Here is a 16507-nt window from a genome sequence, read left to right as displayed (position 1 = left end):
CTAAGAAATAGCCTATATTATATTGTATCAAATCGATTGCTTTGATTTGGAATATTTCAAAAATCAATTAAAGGGATCAGTTATTGGCACAATAAATACAGAATATTTAAGTAGAACTGTTGGTTAAAAATATTCTTACGAAAAATATCTATTATCATTGAAAATATGTAATCGTTCATCTTTTTTTATTGATAAAGATCCTTCAAACGTACATATTATGACGCCCCTTCGAGCTGAACCGTGATTGGTGGATTGAGGGGGGCGGTGACTATACGTTCAGGAAGAGGTCCATGGACCGTAAACTCTTCTGGTAGCAAATTAGCTAGCTAGGTGAATCTGCTGGAAAAAATAACACCGTTCGTTCGTTAAATCGTTGTTAATCATGTCTGCAAGAAACCCGGGAATTCCCCTTGGTAAGACTCGCTTCCTTATTGTGGGAAATACACGTTTATCCTGCAACATTAGTCAAATCCAGCTAAATAGCTATCGATTGTGTTAGCACGTGCATCCAGATAGTATAAACTTTTAGCTGTTACCATAGAGGGTGTGTTTTATGATGATCAAGAATGTCCTAAACAATGTTTTGACTGTGACACTTAAGCCTAACTGAAAGAGTTTGGTTTCAATCAAACAAATGCATGTAAGAAGTACCGCTCTCACGTGATGTAAATTTAAGTACACAATGTATTTTACAATCACTGCACATTTTGCATGTCAACCGTTTTAAATATGTGTCTAGTTAGGTAACATGTAGAGAGATACTTTGTATCATGTCTAGTGAACACTGTAAAGATAGTAGCTAGTTACACGCTGAATTACTGTATGTTGGTGGTCTTGACTCTCATGATGTCCTGGCTAATATGTTTCCAATGACACCTCAGTGCAGCCAGGGTGAATCACGTGACTATCTATCGGTGATCTCTTGTTGTCTGACTGTACTAAGACCCCGGAAAACATTTTCGATACAGGCCTAACCATCGGTTTGTTAACTACTGTAAGCCTACTTGATATTCGGTAGATATCTGAACAGAATAGTGGATTCGGTGAGAAATAGGCCTGCATATACCTCCAATATAAACGTATATGGAAGCGTTGTGGACAGCGACCACATACCAACTTCAGTGTTTCTTATCAACCTTCCATATTGATGTTGCTGTTATTGTGTGTGTGTGTGTGTGTGTGTGTGTGTGTGTGTGTGTGTGTGTGTGTGTCAGACCTGGAGTGGGTGTCCAAGGTGCGCGTGAACACTCAGGCAGTGCTGAAGAGAGCTCAGCAGATCCAAGGACGCAACAAGAACAAGAAACAGTGGCAGGTAGGGGCTTTGGGGGTAGCATTGGTCTCTCTCTGTGTATGTGTGTGTGTGTGTGTGTGTGTGTGTGTGTGTGTGTGTGTGTGTGTGTGTGTGTTTGTGCGCGCAATACCTTCATCTCCAATGTTTTCCTATAAATCTCATAAGAAGACACAAGATGAAAGGATAAAGTGATGCTCCATTTGTAGCCTACTGTTAGAATTAGGATATACACTATGCTCAGTTTGTATCCTACTGTTAGAATAAGGATATGCAGTATGCTCAGTTTGTATCCTACTGTTAGAATAAGGATATACAGTATGCTCCGTTTGTATCCTACTGTTAGAATAAGGATATGCAGTATGCTCAGTTTGTATCCTACTGTTAGAATAAGGATATGCAGTATGCTCAGTTTGTATCCTACTGTTAGAATAAGGATATACAGTATGCTCAGTTTGTATCCTACTGTTAGAATAAGGATATACAGTATGCTCTGTTTGAATCCTACTGTTAGAATAAGGATATACAGTATGCTCCGTTTGTATCCTACTGTTAGAATAAGGATATACAGTATGCTCAGTTTGTATCCTACTGTTAGAATAAGGATATGCAGTATGCTCAGTTTGTATCCTACTGTTAGAATAAGGATATACAGTATGCTCAGTTTGTATCCTACTGTTAGAATAAGGATATACAGTATGCTCTGTTTGAATCCTACTGTTAGAATAAGGATATGCAGTATGCTCCGTTTGTATCCTACTGTTAGAATAAGGATATGCAGTATGCTCCGTTTGTATTCTACTGTTAGAATAAGGATATGCAGTATGCTCAGTTTGTATTCTACTGTTAGAATAAGGATATGCAGTATGCTCAGTTTGTATCCTACTGTTAGAATATGGATTGGGATGTACAGTATGATTTTGTATGTTATCTAGTGTTGAAGTGTTGTCCACACCAACCCCTTGTATTGAGAACAAACAGTTATACACCGCGGTATGAGTTGACATCTGGCTCTGTGTCACTACATTAACCCATGATGCTCTCTGTCTTGTCTCCAGGCGGCGTGGCTTCTGCGGGCGGTGACCTGTATTGACCTGACGACCCTGGCTGGCGACGACACGCCTGGCAACGTCCACCGGCTGTGTATGAAGGCTACCCAGCCTGTACGCACTGACCTGCTGAAGAGCATGGACATGCATAACGAAGGTATGGGGGGGGGGGGGTGTCTGTCTGACGGTCTGTCCGCGTCTCGCCCTCTCTCCACCTCACCCTTGCTCCAGAGACAGACTAGCTTTACATGGCTCTTCATAAAGCATGTGTATGAAATGTGTTAGCATGTTAGCGCTACATCCTCCTGAACATGACTGATGTTCTATACTTCATACTTGTTCAAGTCACAACTTAACTAATGTAATATTTTACATAAGCACCCCCCTGTCAAGAATCCAGTCGGACACTGTTGCTTATACAACTCTTTTAGCTAGACGGCTAATACTACAGAACTGGAAGATGGCAGCTCCCCCATCTTATAAATATTGGGTGAGAGACGTGTTGTGCTCTCTGAAACTAGAAAAAATTAAATTCAATTCACGTGGGAACCCCAAACTGTTTAATGAGGCTTGGGCTCCATTCCGGTCTTACTTTAAACAGTCCATCCTCTGATAGCATTCCTATTAAAACCAAAATAAGTCTGTATTTGACCCCCCTGTGACTTAGGGGTTGGATGAGCATTTCTCTGTGTTTTTTTTCTGGGGTGGGGGTGGGGGGCATTAAGGTTGATGTGCTTATTGATTGTGACCTGCGGATGCCTTGTTCATCTCGCCCGGGCAGAGACTAAGGTGTGAGCTTGTTTTTCCCAGTTATTTTTATTTTTTTAATTCTGTTCACGCCTACATAAAATTATCAATATTAATTTTTTTATTTTAAAGCATTGTAACTTTTTATTTTTGGTCCAGTGGATGATTGGTCTGTGGCCTTGACTGTCTGTGAGTGGTTGCATTTCTCCACCCCATCCCTTAACTGTTTACAGGAACAATGGTGAGGTGTTTGCTCTGTCCCTATACTATAGATTGCCCTTTAACCTTTTGTAGCCTTCTGCCTGGTGTGTTTAACTTGTCTAAAGTATGGTATCTTTAAAGTTATTTTAAAAAATTTTTTTTTTTTTTATATGTATTATTTGTATTTTTGTCTAGTTGAGTATATTATTTATATTGCTTTGTCTTGTCTGTGTGTGTGTAAAACTTAATAAACAGAGTTCTCAACAACTTAACTAGAGGGCCACATACTCCTTAACTAATGTTATATTTACCCACTAGAGGGCGACATACTCCTTAACTCATGTAATATTTACCCACTAGAGGGCGACGTACTCCTTAACTCATGTAATATTTTCCCACTAGAGGGCGACGTACTCCTTAACTGATGAAATATTTTCCCACTAGAGGGCGACGTACTCCTTAACTCATGAAATATTTACCCACTAGAGGGAGACATACTCCTTAACTCATGTAATATTTACCCACTAGAGGGCGACATACTCCTTAACTCATGTAATATTTACCCACTAGAGGGCGACGTACTCCTTAACTCATGAAATATTTACCCGCTAGAGGGCGACGTACTCCTTAACTCATGTAATATTTACCCACTAGAGGGCGACGTACTCCTTAACTCATGAAATATTTACCCACTAGAGGGCGACGTACTCCTTAACTCATGTAATATTTACCCACTAGAGGGCGACGTACTCCTTAACTCATGTAATATTTACCCACTAGAGGGCGACGTACTCCTATGTTTCACATGAAGGCCTATCTTGTTTCACATGATTGGCCTTGGTGTTGGCAAGAGTGAAGTTGTATCTGTGACTACTGCAGCAGTGTGTACCTGTCTCAGTTAGCTAGAGGTGTAACTATAGTTCTGGTTGTGTCTGTGTATCTAGGTGTGTGACTACTGCAGCAGTGTGTGTGTACCCGTCTCGTGTGGCTGATGCTGTTGAAGTCCCTGGAAAGCAGCCAACTCCAGCCTACCTGTGGCCTCAGGTAAGAGCGAGGAGCAAGTCTACCTCCGTGTCATTCTGTAGTTGGACAGTCCGGGTGTATGTTGTCACTAATGAAGTACAGTTGTCACTTCCTGTCATCCTCTGATTGGTTGCTGTGTTTCTTTTGTTATTTGATTTATTTATTGATCGATTAATATATATATGTGTGATCGATTAATATATATATGTGATTATAACACACATAAGCGACTCATACAGCCACAACACGAATGAAATAACAGGATGTTTTAGACATGAAAAACTATGGAGACCGACTCAGACATCACTGACTTTGCTATCTCTGTCCTCAGTGGCGACAGGTTTCCCTGCAGGCCAGACCCCTCTGAAGGCCAGGCTAGAGGAGGTCCGTATGGCCGTAGAGGATGGAGCTATGGAGATAGATATAGTCATCAACAGGACTCTGGCCCTCACTGGACAGTGGGAAGGTATGGGTCCGTATGGCTGTAGAGGATGGAGCTATGGAGATAGATATAGTCATCAACAGGACTCTGGCCCTCACTGGACAGTGGGAAGGTATGGGTCCGTATGGCTGTAGAGGATGGAGCTATGGAGATAGATATAGTCATCAACAGGACTCTGGCCCTCACTGGACAGTGGGAAGGTATGGGTCCGTATGGCTGTAGAGGATGGAGCTATGGAGATAGATATAGTCATCAACAGGACTCTGGCCCTCACTGGACAGTGGGAAGGTATGGGTCCGTATGGCCGTAGAGGATGGAGCTATGGAGATAGATATAGTCATCAACAGGACTCTGGCCCTCACTGGACAGTGGGAAGGTATGGGTCCGTATGGCCGTAGAGGATGGAGCTATGGAGATAGATATAGTCATCAATAGGACTCTGGCCCTCACTGGACAGTGGGAAGGTATGGGTCCGCATGGCTGTAGAGGATGGAGCTATGGAGATAGATATAGTCATCAATAGGACTCTGGCCCTCACTGGACAGTGGGAAGGTATGGGTCCGTATGGCCGTAGAGGATGGAGCTATGGAGATAGATATAGTCATCAACAGGACTCTGGCCCTCACTGGACAGTGGGAAGGTATGGGTCCGTATGGCTGTAGAGGATGGAGCTATGGAGATAGATATAGTCATCAACAGGACTCTGGCCCTCACTGGACAGTGGGAAGGTATGGGTCCGTATGGCTGTAGAGGATGGAGCTATGGAGATAGATATAGTCATCAACAGGACTCTGGCCCTCACTGGACAGTGGGAAGGTATGGGTCCGTATGGCCGTAGAGGATGGAGCTATGGAGATAGATATAGTCATCAACAGGACTCTGGCCCTCACTGGACAGTGGGAAGGTATGGGTCCGTATGGCTGTAGAGGATGGAGCTATGGAGATAGATATAGTCATCAACAGGACTCTGGCCCTCACTGGACAGTGGGAAGGTATGGGTCCGTATGGCTGTAGAGGATGGAGCTATGGAGATAGATATAGTCATCAACAGGACTCTGGCCCTCACTGGACAGTGGGAAGGTATGGGTCCGTATGGCTGTAGAGGATGGAGCTATGGAGATAGATATAGTCATCAACAGGACTCTGGCCCTCACTGGACAGTGGGAAGGTATGGGTCCGTATGGCTGTAGAGGATGGAGCTATGGAGATAGATATAGTCATCAACAGGACTCTGGCCCTCACTGGACAGTGGGAAGGTATGGGTCCGTATGGCTGTAGAGGATGGAGCTATGGAGATAGATATAGTCATCAACAGGACTCTGGCCCTCACTGGACAGTGGGAAGGTATGGGTCCGTATGGCCGTAGAGGATGGAGCTATGGAGATAGATATAGTCATCAACAGGACTCTGGCCCTCACTGGACAGTGGGAAGGTATGGTATATATTATTATATACACTCACTGGCCAGTTTATTAGGTACACCAGTACCGGGTCGGACCCCCCCCCCTTTGCCTTCAGAACAGCCTGTTACTTACATACATACAGTCAGCTAGAACATGAAAACATACTGTCAACTGGAACCTGAAAACATACTGTCAACTGGAACATGAAAACATACTGTCAACTGGAACCTGAAAACATACTGTCAACTGGAACCTGAAAACATACTGTCAACTGGAACCTGAAAACATACTGTCTGCTAGAACGTGAAAACATACTGTCTGCTAGAACATGAAAACATACTGTCAGCTAGAACATGAAAACATACTGTCAACTGGAACATGAAAACATACTGTCAACTGGAACATGAAAACATACTGTCAACTGGAACCTGAAAACATACTGTCAACTGGAACCTGAAAACATACTGTCAACTGGAACCTGAAAACATACTGTCAACTGGAACATGAAAACATACTGTCAACTGGAACATGAAAACATACTGTCAACTGGAACCTGAAAACATACTGTCAACTGGAACCTGAAAACATACTGTCAACTGGAACCTGAAAACATACTGTCAACTGGAACCTGAAAACATACTGTCAACTGGAACCTGAAAACATACTGTCAACTGGAACCTGAAAACAAACTGTCAACTGGAACCTGAAAACATACTGTCAACTGGAACATGAAAACATACTGTCAACTGGAACATGAAAACATACTGTCAACTGGAACCTGAAAACATACTGTCAACTGGAACCTGAAAACATACTGTCAACTGGAACCTGAAAACATACTGTCAACTGGAACCTGAAAACATACTGTCTGCTAGAACGTGAAAACATAGTCAGCTAGAACATGAAAACATACTGTCAGCTAGAACATGAAAACATACTGTCAACTGGAACCTGAAAACATACTGTCAACTGGAACCTGAAAACATACTGTCTGCTAGAACGTGAAAACATAGTCAGCTAGAACATGAAAACATACTGTCAACTGGAACCTGAAAACATACTGTCAACTGGAACCTGAAAACATACTGTCAACTGGAACCTGAAAACATACTGTCAACTGGAACATGAAAACATACTGTCAACTGGAACATGAAAATATACTGTCAACTGGAACCTGAAAACATACTGTCAACTGGAACCTGAAAACATACTGTCAACTGGAACATGAAAACATACTGTCAACTGGAACCTGAAAACATACTGTCAACTGGAACCTGAAAACATACTGTCAACTGGAACATGAAAACATACTGTCAACTGGAACCTGAAAACATACTGTCAACTGGAACCTGAAAACATACTGTCAACTGGAACCTGAAAACATACAGTCAACTGGAACCTGAAAACATACTGTCAACTGGAACCTGAAAACATACTGTCAACTGGAACCTGAAAACATACTGTCAACTGGAACATGAAAACATACTGTCAACTGGAACCTGAAAACATACTGTCAACTGGAACCTGAAAACATACTGATACTGTCAACTGGAACATGAAAACATACTGTCAACTGGAACATGAAAACATACATGATACCTTCAGATGCTTCTATAACATAGTTGACACAAACATTGTGTACAAAGTATGAGCTATGATGTTGCTATGGCAGTATGAACTATGATGTTGCTATGACAGTATGAACTATGATGTTGCTATGACAGTATGAACTATGATGTTGCTATGACAGTATGAGCTATGATGTTGCTATGACAGTATGAAATATGATGTTGCTATGACAGTATGAAATATGATGTTGCTATGACAGTATGAGCTATGATGTTGCTATGACAGTATGAGCTATGATGTTGCTATGACAGTATGAACTATGATGTTGCTATGACAGTATGAACTATGATGTTGCTATGACAGTATGAACTATGATGTTGCTATGGCAGTATGAAATATGATGTTGCTATGACAGTATGAGCTATTACGTTGCTATGACAGTATGAAATATGATGTTGCTATGACAGTATGAACTATGATGTTGCTATGACAGTATGAACTATGATGTTGCTATGACAGTATGAACTATGATGTTGCTATGACAGTATGAACTATGATGTTGCTATGACAGTATGAAATATGATGTTGCTATGACAGTATGAGCTATGACGTTGCTATGACAGTATGAAATATGATGTTGCTATGACAGTATGAACTATGATGTTGCTATGACAGTATGAGCTATGATGTTGCTATGACAGTATGAGCTATGGTGTTGCTATGACAGTATGAACTATGATGTTGCTATGACAGTATGAGCTATGATGTTGCTATGACAGTATGAGCTATGGTGTTGCTATGACAGTGAAGGTGTGTGGTGGCGTGTCCATTTTAAATGACCTCTCTCTCTCTCTCTCCTCAGCCGTGTATGATGAGGTGTGTCAGTTCAGAGAGGCCTGTGGGGAGGCTCACATGAAGTCCATCCTGGCTGTAGGAGAGCTGGGGACGTACACTAACGTCTGCAAGGCTAGTCTGGTGGCTATGATGGCTGGTGAGCGTGTTCTTTCTCTCACACTCACACACACACACACACACACACACACGTACACACACACACACACACACACATACACACACACACACACACAGACACACACACACACACACACACACACATACACACACACACACACACACACACACACACACGTACACACACACACACACACATACACACACACACACACAGACACACACACACACACACACACACACACACACACACACACACACAGGGCTGTATTCTGACTTGAGATCCAACTCCCATTTTCTGTCGTCGTTGTTGATGAATGATTTGCGAAAAATCAAGAGTTGTATGTGCTCTCATCTCACCTCTGAATCAGGCCCAGTGATATTGTATTACAAATGGTGCAGTTTGTCATGTTCTCCTGTGGGAGGCGCTGTTGTTCAGGCTGCTCTGTCTTTGTACTTAGCTAACCTGATGAACGTTCTCTCTTTTATACACACACACACACACACACACACACACTGAACTGTACACTTAACTACCCGTCACATAATAAGCCGATTACTGTACCAAATTGTCAGCCGGTCCGATAGAGATCGTTATTAAAATACATTGCTTTTGTCGGCGCGCTTGCTCCTTAATCTCCCCTTGTTCTATAAATTGCGTATGAGATTCCAGAAATTGAATGATAATTTTGCCTATTAATCTATGACGGAGGCTATTTTACTCCACTACACACACACACACACACACACACACACTCACACACACACTGCCTGCTTGCCCACGCTAGCCAAATGAAAAGAGCGCCATTACCACCATCCTCGTTTAATAACCTCTATCCATTATCAGGTCATTAACATCCCCATAACCAATCTACGGAATTACTCCTCTGTCTGAGGAGAGAGCGAGAGAGAGAGCGCGAGAGAGAGAGAGGACGTTATGGGGTAGAGAGGGAGGGAGAGAGCGAGAGACACAAAGACATAAATAAAAAAGGAAAGAAAGAAAAAATATGACTGTAAAAATACATAGTACATGTCTGTAATGGAGCGTAAAGTCTTCATCAGCCTGGTAATGTAAAAATACATAGTACATGTCTGTAATGGAGCGTAAAGTCTCCATCAGCCTGGTAATGTAAAAAATACATAGTACATGTCTGTAATGGAGCGTAAAGTCTTCATCAGCCTGGTAATGTAAAAATACATAGTACATGTCTGTAATGGAGCGTAAAGTCTTCATCAGCCTGGTAATGTAAAAATACATAGTACATGTCTGTAATGGAGCGTAAAGTCTTCATCAGCCTGGTAATGTAAAAATACATAGTACATGTCTGTAATGGAGCGTAAAGTCTTCATCAGCCTGGTAATGTAAAAATACATAGTACATGTCTGTAATGGAGCGTAAAGTCTTCATCAGCCTGGTAATGTAAAAATACATAGTACATGTCTGTAATGGAGCGTAAAGTCTTCATCAGCCTGGTAATGTAAAAATACATAGTACATGTCTGTAATGGAGCGTAAAGTGTTAATCAGCCTGGTAATGTAAAAATACATAGTACATGTCTGTAATGGAGCGTAAAGTGTTCATCAGCCTAGTAATGTAAAAATACATGTATGTAATGGAGCGTAAAGTGTTCATCAGCCTGGTAATGTAAAAATACATAGTACATGTCTGTAATGGAGCGTAAAGTGTTCATCAGCCTGGTAATGTAAAAATACATAGTACATGTCTGTAATGGAGCGTAAAGTGTTCATCAGCCTGGTAATGTAAAAATACATAGTACATGTCTGTAATGGAGCGTAAAGTGTTCATCAGCCTGGTAATGTAAAAATACATAGTACATGTCTGTAATGGAGCGTAAAGTGTTCATCAGCCTGGTAATGAACTGTCATTAGAGACCAGGGGGAGGAGACAGAAGGAAAGGAGGATGGAGGGACGGTGATGTTTCACCAGGGCTTGTGGTTCATCTATTAAAAGCCTGTCATTTCATCTTCTATTTTTATCCAGAAAGCTGATAAAGACATAATTGTCTCAGAAGGAAAGGAAGTAGAGAAATGGAGGGATGAAGGGAAGGGAGGGAAGAGGATAAATGAAGGGTTATATTGATGAAGCAGGCAGCACACACCCTCTGTTAGCCCTGCCACAGTGTCACAGACACCATATGTAATATGGGCGGCAGGTAGCTTAGTGGGTAAGAGCATTGTGCCAGTAACCGAAAGGTCGCTGGTTCTAATCCCCGAGCCGACTAGGTGAAAAACCTGTCGATGTGCCCTTGAGCAAGGCACTTAACCCTAATTGCTCCTGTAAGTCGCTCTGGATAAGAGCGTCTGCTAAATGACCAATTTATTTATTTATTTATTTAATTTATGTTCTCCTCTGACTCTGGAGACCCTGAGAGCAGAGCAGACCTCAGTGGAACGTCTCTGGAGACCCTGAGAGCAGGTCGGGCCCTCAGTGGAACGTCTCTGGAGACCCTGAGAGCAGGTCGGGCCATCAGTGGAACGTCTCTGGAGACCCTGAGAGCAGGTCGGGCCATCAGTGGAACGTCTCTGGAGACCCTGAGAGCAGGTCGGCCCTCAGTGGAACGTCTCTGGAGACCCTGAGAGCAGGTCGGCCCTCAGTGGAACGTCTCTGGAGACCCTGAGAGCAGGTCGGCCATCAGTGGAACGTCCTGTTTCAGTCAGATACTTTAGAAATAGCTGTACCTCTTATACTATAGTAGTAATAGAGTAGTACTATAGTAATACTATATTGTATTGTATTTTAGTCCAGTCTGATGACATCTCTAAATCCCAGTTTCCTATTTTCATACAATCACATGTATTTCTAGAATTGTAAAGTGTTTAAATGTGTGTACTGTATTTTAGGTCATCTATAAGTCTAGTTTCCTATTTCTATAGCTCATCCTGCTTGGATGGGAACTTTCTGGAATTGTACGATGTTGAAAAGCTGAATAGATTCCATATTGATGGCTAGAATGAATTGTAATGGTGACAATAGCACAAAATTGTCCACCAGATGTTGTCTCGCATGTTATACAGTGCATTCGGGAAAGTATTCAGACCCCTTGACTTTTTCCACATTTTTGTTACGTTACAGCCTTATTCTAAAACGGAGGTCATTAAGGTCAGTTGAGGAAATGAGGTCATGTCTTTAACTGTGTGTGTGTGTGTGTGTGTGTCTGTGTGTGTGTGTGTGTGTATACCAACAGGGTCAGACTTCATCAAGACGTCAACAGGGAAGGAGTCTGTCAACGCTACGTACCCTGTCGCCATAGTGATGGTCAGAGCCATCCGGGACTACTTCCTGAAGACTGGACATAAGGTGTGGGTTTTAGTGTGTGTGTGCTTCTCTTAGAATCCATTCAGTCAAGTCAGCTGAATTCATTCCGTTCAGTTCTAATCAATACCATTCAACAGACGATATGTACATCAGATATAAATGTATGTAGTTACCTAAACAATGTTCCCTGTTGACTGGCCCTATCCCTCATGAAGTCTTATTGTTGCCTTACTGACGAAGCTGGTCGTTCCTGTCCTGTGAATCGTACCCTAGGTTGGTTTTAAGCCTGCTGGTGGGATCCGTACAGCCAAGGAGTCGTTGGTGTGGCTGACTCTGATGAAGGAAGAGCTGGGAGACGAGTGGCTGAGCCCTCACCTCTTCAGACTGGGCGCTAGTAGTCTATTGGCTGACATAGAGAGACAGGTACACACACACACACACACACACACACACACACACATACACAGACACACACAGACACATACACACACACACACACACAGACACACACACACACACACACAGACACACACACACACACACACACACACACAGACAGACAGACACACACACACACACACACACATACACAGACACACACACACACACACACACACATACAGACACACAGACACACACACACACACACACAGACACACACTCAGGTCCTATCAACACAAGTCCCATAACATTAGTGCTGAGAGCAGAATGGCTTGGTACTGTAGGAAAATAATGGTTTAGTTTGTCTGTTAGTCATGACCTTTAACCTCTACAATTATGGTTTAGTTTGTCTGTTAGTCATGACCTTTTAACCTCTACAATTATGGTTTAGTTTGTCCGTTAGTCATGACCTTTAACCTCTACAATTATGGTTTAGTTTGTCCGTTAGTCATGACCTTTTAACCTCTACATGTCACTGTTCCAGACCTTTTATTAACAACGGGGTCATATTTAAATGGTCCACTCAGCTCAGTGTTTTAACTGTTTTTTAATGAATCCTCTTTTCTTATTCCCTGTTTCTCTGTTCTTCCAGATCTACCATTACGTGACTGGTCACTACGCAGCCTATCACCAGATGCCCATGGCCTGAAACCATGGTTACCAATTCAAAGTGACCAATCCGAAACCTCACCAAATCAGCCTATCACTGTGCAGATTGCTTACAGGTTCCTCAAAGACATCTGTTACTGTACTTGTCAGGAATGTGTTCATTTGAGAAGATGACCCAGATCAAGTGAAGGAAAGAGCCGGCCATTTTACAGTACACAGGACATACAGTACTTCTGGAATATCTTACTCTTTGTGCCTTGAGACCGTTAACCGGTATTGTTTCGTCCAAACAATGTGACATTATTATCCTGTAATAATTGAGTGAGTGTTGATGAGTCAGTCTTAATGAAAACAGAAAACTGTCATGAAATTAGAGTTTTAACTTGTAGTTATGAGAATACTATATTATACACAATATAAAGCGCTCAATTCAGTTTTCCGTCTCATCCAATTACTGTCCTTGCTGTAAAGAGAGAATGAAACCCATTATAAACACGTATGGTTGGACATCTTGTTGAAGATGTTGAGGCATGATTAAAGACCATATACACCATCAAACATTATGAATTGTTATTCAGATGAGCTAAAATACAAAAAACTTTATTGTGCGTTAGGTTCTCACAAAATGGAAATTGGTCTTTGGCACTCTGGCTTACAGCTCTGACTAACAGCTCTGACCAACAGCTCTGACCAACAGCTCTGACCAACAGCTCTGGCCAACAGCTCTGGCCAACAGCTCTGGCCAACAGCTCTGGCCAACAGCTCTGGCCAACAGCTCTGATTTACAGGGTAACTGTATTACACCACTACAGTTTCTCTTTCTGGGCACGTCGTCAATATTAAAGGACCAAAAAAACTCCAGGTCCTGTGTGCCCTTTTATCATGGTATCTACAGCATATAATCAGCTGGAAGTCCTATTCATGTGATCCGTTTTAGGCACGCCACCTGTCTAATGACGTGCCTGCCTGGGTGCTGAATATGTTCTAGACTGTTCTCCTTTTGGACTAACTTCATTAGCGGGGAGCTCAGTGAAACAGAGAGAGGGGTTAATGAGGGGCTAAGTGAATTTAAATGATCTGATTTGAAACCGCTCTGTTTGGACGCAGCTTCATTTAAAGACGGAAGAAAACTTTCTTCCCTCGGTCTCCACCCTCTTCTTCTGTTCTTTAAGGAAGATATCCCAGGCCGTAACCTGGAACGAGAACAGAGGAGAGGATCAAAGAAATAACATTTCATTGTGGAATGGGGGATGTGATCCTTGAGAGGGAGTGGAGAAATCTTGTCTAAAGAGGGGTTGAGCCTGCTGAGGGAGAGAGGGGTGAAGTCTTGTCGAAAGATGGAAGGAGAGAGTACACTCGGGGAAGGAAGAGACGTGTGAACACAGCAGGGGTTTGGGATTAGGGCATGATGGGATATTTCAATTGTAAGTACGCAAAGCCTCACGGTTTATCTAATTAAATAAAGTTTTAGATAAGTGGGTGTGGCTTAGCAGAAAGTCTGGTTTCTCTATTACAGGATGAGGGCATATTGAATTCAGAGTGGATGAGGATGAGGAAGAGGATGAGAGGATGAAGATGTGGAGATGAGGAAGAGGATGAGGATGAAAATGAGGAAGAGGATGAGTGGATGAGGATGAAGATGTGGATATGAGGATGAGGAAGAGGATGAGAGGATGAGGATGAGAGGCTGCGGTTCTGGAATTTCTGGAACCTGACTTGCCTTGGCTATTGATACGGAGATTTCTGCAAATGTGCAGGATAGATTTGGTATGTATCTGCTGCTCTACTCTGCTGTCTACATAGCTTCTGTCCATTGATTATCATCACCAATAGGAGACAGTCTAAAGCAGTAGTTAACTATGAAGATTATCATCACCAATAGGAGACAGTCTAAAGCAGTAGTTAACTATGAAGATTATCATCACCAATAGGAGACAGTCTAAAGCAGTAGTTGAATAATAACGTGTCGGGCGATGCATAAGGAACTCTTCAGACTCTGGTTACCGGTCCTGATCTACAGTGAGGGAAAAAAGTATTTGATCCCCTGCTGATTTTGTAAGTTTGCACACTGACAAAGACATGATCAGTCTATAATTTTAATGGTAGGTTTATTTGAACAGTGAGAGACAGAATAACAACAACAAAATCCAGGAAAACGCATGTTAAAAATGTTATAAATTGATTTGCATTTTAATGAGGGAAATAAGTATTTGACCTCTCTGCAAAACATTACTTAGTACTTGGTGGCAAAACGCTTGTTGGCAATCACAGAGGTCAGACGTTTCTTGTAGTTGGCCACCAGGTTTGCACACATCTCAGGAGGGATTTTGTTCCACTCCTCTTTGCAGATCTTCTCCAAGTCATTAAGGTTTCGAGGCTGACGTTTGGCAACTCGAACCTTCAGCTCCCTCCACAGATTTTCTATGGGATTAAGGTCTGGAGACTGGCTAGGCCACTCCAGGACCTTAATGTGCTTCTTCTTGAGCCACTCCTTTGTTGCCTTGGCCGTGGGTTTTGGGTCATTGTCATGCTGGAATACCCATCCACGACCCATTTTCAATGCCCTGGATGAGGGAAGGAGGTTCTCACCCAAGATTTGACGGTACATGGCCCCGTCCATCGTCCCATTGATGCGGTGAAGTTGTCCTTTCCCCTTAGCAGAAAAACACCCCCAAAGCATATAATGTTTCCACCTCCATGTTTGATGGTGGGGATGGTGTTCTTGGGGTCATAGGCAGCATTCCTCCTCCTCCAAACACGGCGAGTTGAGTTGATGCCAAAGAGCTCTATTTTGGTCTCATCTGACCACAACACTTTCATCCAGTTCTCCTCTGAATCATTCAGATGTTCATTGGCAAACTTCAGACGGGCCTGTACAGTGGGGGAAAAAAGTATTTAGTCAGCCACCAATTGTGCAAGTTCTCCCACTTAAAAAGATGAGAGAGGGCTGTAATTTTCATCATAGGTACACGTCAACTATGACAGACAAATTGAGACTTTTTTCTCCAGAAAATCACATTGTAGGATTTGTAATTAATTTATTTGCAAATTATGGTGGAAAATAAGTATTTGGTCACCTACAAACAAGCAAGATTTCTGGCTCTCACAGACCTGTAACTTCTTCTTTAAGAGGCTCCTCTGTCCTCCACTCGTTACCTGTATTAATGGTACCTGTTTGAACTTGTTATTAGTATAAAAGACACCTGTCCACAACCTCAAACAGTCACACTCCAAACTCCACTATGGCCAAGACCAAAGAGCTGTCAAAGGACACCAGAAACAAAATTGTAGACCTGCACCAGGCTGGGAAGACTGAATCTGCAATAGGTAAGCAGCTTGGTTTGAAGAAATCAACTGTGGGAGCAATTATTAGGAAATGGAAGACATACAAGACCACTGATAATCTCCCTCGATCTGGGGCTCCACGCAAGATCTCACCCCGTGGGGTCAAAATAATCACAAGAACGGTGAGCAAAAATCCCAGAA

At 42.5% G+C, this 16507-nt stretch overlaps 1 pseudogene across 1 annotated transcript; it reads left to right on the top strand.

Annotated features, from left to right (window-relative positions):
• Nucleotides 1-280: 280 nt before the first annotated feature.
• LOC311115741 (deoxyribose-phosphate aldolase-like) lies at nt 281-13579 on the top strand (annotated as a pseudogene). The gene is made up of 9 exons (XR_014615371.1): nt 281-413; nt 1215-1312; nt 2347-2494; nt 4230-4329; nt 4640-4774; nt 8585-8713; nt 11901-12013; nt 12245-12394; nt 13005-13579. The product of XR_014615371.1 is annotated as a deoxyribose-phosphate aldolase-like (transcript).
• Nucleotides 13580-16507: the final 2928 nt, after the last annotated feature.

The sequence above is a fragment of the Coregonus lavaretus genome, assembly GCF_964263955.1.
Source record: "Coregonus lavaretus genome assembly, contig: HAP1_SCAFFOLD_3397, whole genome shotgun sequence".
NCBI lineage: Eukaryota > Metazoa > Chordata > Actinopteri > Salmoniformes > Salmonidae > Coregonus > Coregonus lavaretus.
Note: the sequence above shows the minus strand (reverse complement) of the source record. Positions and strands in the feature narration are given on the sequence as shown.